At 34.2% G+C, this 9,984-nt stretch overlaps 1 pseudogene; it reads left to right on the forward strand.

The window, feature by feature from the left end:
- The first annotated feature begins 2,964 nt into the window (after window positions 1–2,964).
- LOC128235880 (chitin synthase chs-2-like) lies at window positions 2,965–8,768 on the forward strand (annotated as a pseudogene).
- Window positions 8,769–9,984: the final 1,216 nt, after the last annotated feature.

Raw genomic sequence — 9,984 nt, forward strand, 5'->3', positions numbered from 1 at the left:
GCAATATTAAAATGAATGTCGAAGTTGCCGAAACATATTAAATATCGGAGATTGAAAATTACTTTAAAACTTCTCAGATGCTGCTGAACTAATTACCCTTGAAGACGTATGTACAACGATTCACGAAGCAAACGTTTAGTGATCACAGTAAGTTTTTGACTACCGGAGTGGGGGGCGTGGGGGGGGGGGGGGCGTTTTAGTAAAGGATTTTAGTAGTTTCTTCAATTATCGTAAATCTGTTTTAAAGTCTCAAATGGCAAAACATCGATTTATTTTTAAACTTCGTTTTTATTTTCAATGTTGACAAAGTTTAATTCTCACAAATATGTAGTAAAATAGTGTAACTAAGATGATTTCAATTCACGACTAATTCGACTAAAATATTTATGAAAAAGCCCCTCGGATTAATTCCGATTCCCAAATTCATTTGCACATCTGCCTAAAGCCGACTGTAATTCATTTTCATTTGAAAGGAACTTGCTCATGTTTTTGTAAAATGCACTTCTTTGTGTGATGGAATAAAGTGTGGCAAATAATTAGGAGTGTTAAAACCAAGATATAGACGGCTGGAACCCTTCAACAAATGTTGATATATGCTCAAATATTCTCTTTGAAGACCACGATTTTAAACACCGTTAGTAACGCTTTTCAACAAAAGGCTTAAAGGTTGAGTTATTTTTATGTTTGAGTAGGAGTCCATGTGGGCGTGAGGTTTTGTTGTCAGTTTTCTTATTTTTCCTTGATTGTACCGGCGTGGGTCACACCCCACTAAAACAAGAATATCTTTTATATTTCAAGCACCGTATACTTCAAATTGGGTATCAGAGAGAAAAATAGTTATAATATAAGTGTATTCAGATGCATTAACCGGGGAACAAACGTGAGCGAGTCCCTTTAAGTTACATGCGTGGCTAAATAGTACACTGTGTTTATTGTTGTTGTTTTTGACGACTTCTGGGAAAGGTTGCTCATTTTAATTCTTAAAATCATTTAAAGAATACTAACCTTTTACAAATATCTACATCGATTTATTTTAAGTTTTACAGAAAACAACAACATCATAACTTCAATTTAAATGAGTTCAAGGGTCTCAAGGCATTATTATGATAATACTATGAAAACTACAGGGACAAGCCCAGTTGTCGAAAACCCTGTTTAGATGCACCAGGCAAGTGCTAAAACGACAATGAACTAGAGACACAAACATGTAAACACCACATACACAAATACGAACACTTCAAACAGACCATTCAATATAAGTTCAATACGCATCTAATACGTTAATTTGACAATTATGAAATTAAAACCGTTATCATTTTGAACAATCTATTCCGAACGATTGCAAAGTTATGAGTGGAATTACATGTTGACTCTTATTTCTTTTCTGAAATCGTTAACAATATCATTCAATTGATAGGTCAGCGAAAAGCTAAACTTATTAATTTACATGTATTCTTCAAAATATGTCTGAATAATAGCCACTTTAATAAAAAAAACATAATATTTGGTAGCAAAATCTCGCGAAACCTTGCAAAAATATTTTAATTTGAGAATAAACTAATCCTAAACTATATCCAGTTACTCCATATTTATGTGCACCCTTTGTTCGAGGTATGTGATTTGAATACTTTAGAGGATTGGCTGTTCCCAAAATCCTTAGTATGGAGGCCATAAAATAATGCAGGAAAGGAAGCAGCGCAAAAGGCTTAGCTAAGGAAATCAAAGTAATGAAGGTACTGCTGGATGTGATTTGGCTCATTAATATTACATTTTGACTTTCGTTTTATTCATGCCATAGGGTTATCCAAATACTGTTTTGAATCTTTTTTTAATGCTTCTTAAATAATATGGACGACATTAATATATGAATCATATTATTCATAGTATGTATATATATATTTTTTTTGTTTTTTCAATCACATATGATAACTAAACAATAATTCATGTGAGTTTTTTAAATGGCGGTTTCCCTTTGCGCATTCATATTTAATCCATCTGTAAGTTTTCCATATGCTATACAGCTTTTTGAATATGACATATAATTATAAGTATACTCTTTAGTATCTAATAAAAGCGAAACATTGTATTAAAATGTTAAAAATCTATATTATTGATACTTATATAAGTTTATTCTAAGGCAAAAAGTTGATTTAGTCGGAATAATTATTCAAGACTAAAATGTCTTGATCTATTCAAATTATTTTTTCCCGTAGATTTGTATCGTGGTTTCTATCCTTGATATGCCATTCATCAAATGAATCAGATCTGGGTATTTTGTTTATCCCATATCAACAATAATGTTCTGCATTGATAAGACATTGATGCAAATAGGCATATAATCACACCATTATAATGTGTTTCATCTTTTCATACGAATTAAACAACTTTGTGAAATGAAATGATGTACCAAAATAGAAAATTTCAAATAAGGAATAACGATCTTCAGGTAAATATGAATGCGGACTGTTACATAAGATGTCTTATAATATGCTATTTGGAATACACGTAATTAAGAATGTATTGAGTGGGTATCTAATACAAATGCCATATCAATAATGTAAAAAAGCAGTTATCTCATAATGGAAAAACTATGAACAGTGTATTTAAGAGGATTTTAACGAACGGAATGCGAGTGAACAAACCCCGCGTACAATCAAAAATAAATAAATATTATAATAAAAACTATGCACAGATATAAAACATCAATACAAGATGTGATTAGTGGTCAAGTTCACAATATGCATATATGAGCAATGTATGTATTATTAACTATGTAAGTTGTACAAGTCTAAATAAAATGTCTGTACTGTTCTGGTCTTTTCTGTTTGAATCTAAAACATACAGCTCCCAATCACGGTTAGTTTTGTGATCGCAGTAACAAATATGGAAATGGATTTAAAAAGATATGTCTAAAAGATAACTTCTTTTAAGCTGTTCTTGCCGAAATTGAGAGTGGGAAAAAAGCAACGACTGGGGTAGGCACCTTCTGGCCAGTCCACACCGCAGAGCACGCGGAGAAAGATGGACGAAGAGGTCAGCCCGCGTCAAGAGAGCGAATCGGCTGTCATGGACCCCAATGAAGAGTAAGATCACTTGCAAGAGAAAAGAAAACTATTGTAGTGCATTTTTCCATATTGGAAAATTATATACATAAGTGATATAATTCGATGAAAACTTAAGGGACAAACCCAGTAGTCAAAACTTGACAACATTATACCGGTGATAAAATGAGTTTATTATCATTTTAAAGCCCTTTCATCTTCATTTTTTCAGGGACTTTCCCACAGAAACTAAGGAAAAGGAAAACAAGTCCTCAAAATGCGGTGACACATTTTTGAAAATATGCAGAGTTGTTTTCTTTTTTGTTTTGGCGCTATTGCTGCTTTCATGCGGCATACTGCACAAGCTTTACTTCTTGACCCTTCTTAACAACCTATCACAGGTAAAACTCACCTCATTTGTTGCAATTAAATTTGCTCATTTGCTAGAAGTTTTTAAAAACATTTGATATGAAATCATATTTTTATTATTTATACCATAAAGGATTTAGCAGTTATAAACAGAATATTAAATTAAACTATTTCAAATATGTGTTTGGTGTTACAGTTTGTTGAAAAATCAACGACTGACAAATATCAGTTCTGCAAAAGTATAAAATGTCCACAAGTAGTCATACATGATATTATCATATAGATACGTATACAAATTTTGCGTAGACCAGTATGCAAATTAATGTAAAATGATACTATTGTTGGGGTATAATAAACCAACGACTTCCTTCTTTCAGTTCAGATTTGTTTACATAAAAGGTTTGAAAATTAGGTATCAAATCCATAAGATTAAAGTTCCTTTTTAGTCTAAAATTGAAGACAAGAAGAATCGAGCAATTTCAATTCTCGTGTGCATTGCATTTTTTGAATTCTTGACATCTCTTATAATTCTTTGGAGAGTTGTCTTCCAAGGTCAGAAGACTAAATGGACAAAACGTCACATAGCGGTAAGTCATCCTCCCTAAATCGATTGTTCTGCTGTTATGATTTAAATAATTTAAATGAATAGATATGACGATTGTATTACATGTATATTATTTGTCAGTTTGTTAAAGCTTAATATATAAACAAGTACATGCAATTAAATGATAATAATACATTTAAATATGCAGTTAAAATTCATTTAGACATTCAAGTACATGTTTTATTGACCATTTTAGACAGCTATCCTGCAGGCCGTGAGCACTATTGGAGAGGTCTATTTGATTATCTATGCGCTTCCATTACTGGACAGTTTGAGGGCATGTTTAGTTCTAACAACTCTACCAATTATTCCAAGCATCTGCCAGTTCGTGACTTTAATTTGTCGGCTTAAACAAAAGAGTCGCATCAGAAAGAGTTCTTTCCTCAAACTTTGTGTAGCTGGTTTCCCGGTTTTGGCACTGGCAGGGAGTGTTTTAGTATTCATGAAGTGGTTGATTCCTTTTGATAGCGACCCGCATCTAAAATGGGCGTTGCCAACTTTTTTGATATTGAAGTCATTATGCTATTTGGATAATTTCCTTTGCTTTAGAAGTAGAGCTGCATATGCTACACAACAAACAGCAGGGGAATTGAACTCCCAAGACTCGGAGACAAGCGAATCTAAAATAAAAGAGAAACAGTACAATGCCGAAAATAAACAAGAATTTATACGATTATCTGTTCGTTGGTTAACATGCTTAATGTTTATTATTTTGATAGTGCTGAATTTAGACATGAAACTGATTGAAACAATCACCAACAAAAACAATCTTGCAACTGAAACATTTCTGACAAACGAGAAATTCACACTGAATGGAAACATTTCGTCTAATTCAACAGTTTCGACTCCAGTGCAACCACATGACGGGACATTGATATCGACGAACCATTTCATTTTTAACCACTTAATGAAGTTTTATTTCCGCGTTAAGTTTGAAGTAGAATGATGGCATGTTCACTTGTGATTTCTCAATCGGCTTTGTTGGCTTGTCGATTGTCAATGCAGCAATTTTCATTTGCCTTGCCACTCATTCTTACCCCGCCGTTATCCACAATTGCTGTTGTAAGACTTTCCTGCAATAACTTTCTTGAAAGTATCCAGTACATAGTCGGAACTGATTTGACATGTTCTTTGCCTGTAGACTATCAGTTTTTCATAACGAGTGGTGCTTTGGCTTGGATTGCTGTAATCACGTTAACGTGGTACATCTGGGTTCCTCGGGTCGAGCGAATGGCAAAACAGGAAAGGTACAATAACAGGGGATTTAGTTATAGTAACATTTTAAAGACTTATGTCAGAAAATATGATAAGCAATATGATATATCTACATCTAAAGCTATCCGAAGTCAGATTATGTTCACGGTTTATAAAATAGAGTTCTAATATGGAAATTAAATTCATCTAGCAAATTAATGTATAAAAAGTTTGAATGTGTTAATGAGACTGTCGAATTTTACGTTTTTACGTTGATAGGTTTTTTTCTGGTTGTATTTTCGATTTCATCTTCCCCGATTTGAACATGCTCCTGCGAAGGAGAAATGACCATGAAATTGGAGAGCTCCATACGGACAGGATACAACAGAGGGATGACATTCCGAAAGTCATCATCTGCGTAACAATGTGGCACGAAACCTGTAAAGAAATGTGTCAGCTACTAAAGTCTATTTGCAGGTTTATAAATGTCTTGCTCGTCCCTGTATTGTTCATTGTATTATAGCTTATGAAAATAAGAAACTCGACTCTGGAAATTTTACTGCTTCTTTGAGGTAATATCGTTGCGTTACATCAATAACACAGCATGCTGTTTTTCATGTTTTACGTTTGAGAAAGTGATGAAAATTGTAAAACTATTTTTAAAGATATTTATATATCTTTCATTAAGAAATTACACCAGTGAACAATACTTTTTAATTGCCTGTTAATACCTTATGCCGCGAATAATAGTGTGCATACATTTTAATTCGAAGTATGAATTCCATCTAATTTTCTTATCACATTTTTTCAGATTAGATTTGCACTTATTTACTCGAGGTGAAGCCGACAACGAAGAAGGTGATGGAAAACAAGACACTGAAAAGAAAACACAAGACCCTGATAAAATTGAAGTTGAAGGTAAGTACACTAAGCAGAGTATGTTATGCATGTTTTAGTTTCAAACCAAACATATGTCAATTAACATCTGGTAAAACAATAAGCAATGTCTAAAGATATTGAAGTAAAATCTTCTATATTTCAGTGCAAATAGTATTTGACGACGCATTTTGCTCAACAAAAAACGGTCGAGAGGTTAATGAATATATGCTCCAGTTTATGCCATGTTTGCAAAAGGCCGTTGGGTATGTAGTAAGCTTTATTCCCGTAGTAAAATAGTGTAGAGGTGTATTTAGTTGCACAAACTATAAATTATCGGTAAATGTATTTGTAAGTTTGCAAACAAATCAAATTCATAACGGAATGCTGTTAAAATGTGTTTGAATGTTCCATAAGAAAATTTAAAACTTCGGTTTACCTTGAGCAACCGTATCACAGCGAAGTAAATCATATGTATTTGAATTTTAAGGAGCAGTTCATTGATGAAAAAAGTGGTACAGACACCTTATGGCGGAAAACTTATTCTTAAACTCCCAGGAGGAACACAAATGACGTTGCATTTGAAGGATAAGAAAAAGATAAGGGCCAGAAAACGTTGGTCTCAGGTAAAATATTTATATGAACAATTACAGAAAGCCTTTTAAAACATGAATTGTATATCGATGATGAGTTGGTGTGTGTGTGTGTGTGTGTTGTGTGTGTGGTGTGTGTGCGTGCGCGTGCGCGTGCGTGTGTGTGTGCGCGCGCGTTGTTTATGTCTTGATAGTTCGTTTGTGTCTCATATGTCGTTGGATCGGTATGTTATCACGAGAGCATGCACGGTAAATGGTAAATTGGCTTGTCCCTTTAGTTTGCATTACTTTAATACGTCATTGTAATAGTAGTCGGGCTGTATCAACATGTATCAAAATACCATGACCTTAATATCTACTTTCGTCATTATATCATTTAAGTTAAACAACCTGCATTTTATCACTTTTATTTCATACTGTCTTCTAATTTATTTTTATTTAACGTTTTCTTTTCCAATATAGGTGATGTATATGTACTATTGTCTGGTGTACAAAATGAGGAAGGCCTATCCAATAAAGTTTAAAGACATGGCAAGTTATTTTAATGATTATCAGCCATTTGGGATTTCATTTATATAAATTTATCAAATGAATTTAGTAAAACATTTGCTTACTATATATGTGTGTACTATTATTTCATTTATGACGTGTTTTATAATAAAATTGATTTACTGTACAGCTGAAGAACACATTCATTTTAACCCTTGACGGTGATGTAGACTTTGAGCCGGAGTCAGTCCTACGAATGATGGATCGAATGAAGATGAACAGCCGTGTCGGAGCAGTTTGTGGTAGAATTCACCCCATAGGATCAGGTAGTTCTATGAGCATTTAACTCTTTTTTTTTGATAAAATGATATGCATTTTGTCAATAACTTTATGTTTTTTCATTATTTATCTTTATTCACATCTAACAATTATTCACTTAAGGTCCAATGGTCTGGTACCAACAATTCGAATATGCAGTCGGACACTGGCTTCAAAAAGCAAGCGAACATATCTTTGGTTCTGTGCTCTGTTGTCCTGGATGCTTTTCTTTATTTCGAGCATCTGCCCTAGTTGACGATAACGTCTTGAAAACGTACACCAAAGAGCCAACGGAAGGAATTCACCTTGTGCAGTTTGAACAAGGCGAGGACAGATGGCTTTGCACCCTGCTCCTTAAACGAGGATACAAGATAGACTACTGCGCAGCCTCAGATGCAAAAACGTTTGCACCAGAAAACTTTTGGGATTTTTTTGTTCAAAGACGGCGCTGGTCACCATCAACAATGGCAAATGATGGACTTGGTCCTTTCTTGGAAACAACTAGTCCAAAACAACAGAGAAATCAACCATTTGTTCATGCTTTATCAATTGGTGCTAGTTATAACAAGTGTGTTAGCTCCTGGAACTGTCATTCTTATGATAGCAGGGTCATTCAGTACGGTATTAGGTTTAACGCCATGGTATGCCTTTTTCGTAGCCGTGACTCCGGTAGTTTTGTTCGCAGTGTTATGCCTGACAGTGTCTCAGAAAAAGCAACTCAATGTAGCCGCAATACTAAGCACAGCATATTCACTTGTAATGGTTATTGTTACAATCGGCACAATGGTAAACATCACAAACGAGACAGTTCTTTCTCCTACCGTGATCTTCCTCATATCTATCGGTCTAGTATTACTGATATCTGCGTTGCTTCACCCTAAAGAGTTCACATGCTTGTTTCCTGGCTTGCTTTATTTCGTTTCTGTGCCTTCTACATTTATTTTTCTGACAGTGTTTTACGTGTGCAATCTACATGACATCAGTTGGGGTATTCGAGAATCCAAATCACAATCAACTCAGTCTGAAGTAAAAAGTGGAAAGAAATCGTTTGTGCGTTTGCTTTTTACTCTAGTTCGACATATCCTGCAGGCAAAACTCGCTAAAATCAACTCCAAAGGTTCAACTTCGGACGATATTGAGAGACAACAATGCGAACAAGGTGAGGAAAAAATAGATCATGAGGACGATAGCTACTGGATAAAGGTACAATTAACAGACTCAAAACAAAACTTTGAAACAATTCAGCTCGAGAAGCTGAAGAGGAATTTTGGACAAAATATATAAACAAGTATTTGAAACCACTAGAAAGCAACAGGAAACTTCAAGAAAAATTTAATCGTGAATTAATGGCGTTAAGGAACAACTGTGTGTACGGTTTCTTTATGTTGAACTTAATGCTAGCATTAGCACTGTTGCAATTACAAGTAAGCAAAGAAAGGTTATATGAATCATTATCAATAATGTTTCTGTCAATTTTTGCAATTTTACTTTTGATCCAATTCATCTTTATGCTTTTTTATCGATGGAAAACTTTCTGCCATATTATTTCAAGCACTGAGGTGTTTGGGTGCCGCTGTTTAAAACGAACAAAGACTAAAGCGCAATAATTTGAAGAACACATGAAAGGGCATGGGAAAGGTTAAAAATCAGATAAGCCGCCGCCTGATTATAAAAATAAGCTTGCTGCGTATCATAACGACGGCTATAATAAAACTAATGATGATACGCATCTCCTTCATAAAGTAAACAAGAGTCAAGGACATTTATGGTTCCGCAACATAAAACAAAGCGGAGAACATCAACACCCATGACTTTCAAAAACAAATGAAAGAGTTTGAGCATGATTTGGGGGAAGAGGTAGAATCTGATGAGCCGCCGCCTGATTATTTGCACGAGCCTGATTTTGATCATAACGACAGCGATGATGAACCTTCATTAAGATAACCGAACTCAAGGAAATACGTCTTTACTGGCACAAATACAATGTGTGCGCAATATAAAAAATGCTATTGCTGATGGTTGTTTTGAAGACCTGGAATGAAATACACTAACGCCAATATTCATGGGGGAAAATAATTCATATCAGCGGATACAATAACAATGATAATATATCCCATATTGAAAGCAAAAACTACATCCATGTTAATCAATATTGTATGTTCGTATCTATCTGTTATCTGTTCTTTTTTATTGATGGTTTATTTTTCATTCTTGTGCGGTCAGTTTGTGGTATTTGTATTTATGTATGTGGTGTTTACACGTGTGTGTCCTTTGTTCATTGTCGTTCAGGCCCTTACCATGTGCATCTAAACAAGGTTTATTTAACAAATCATTTCTTGACTACTGGGCTTGTCCCTGTTATTTTCACTGTATTATTTTAATATAGCACTAAAACGTTAGCTAATAAACTCATGTTTAAAACATTTTAATTTTTATTTCGCTTTATACTTATATCTGAATAATATCTCAAAATGTGCATTTGTTTTATTTGATATTCGTT

This window comes from Mya arenaria, chromosome 5 (genome assembly GCF_026914265.1).
Source record: "Mya arenaria isolate MELC-2E11 chromosome 5, ASM2691426v1".
Classification (NCBI taxonomy): Eukaryota; Metazoa; Mollusca; class Bivalvia; order Myida; family Myidae; genus Mya; species Mya arenaria.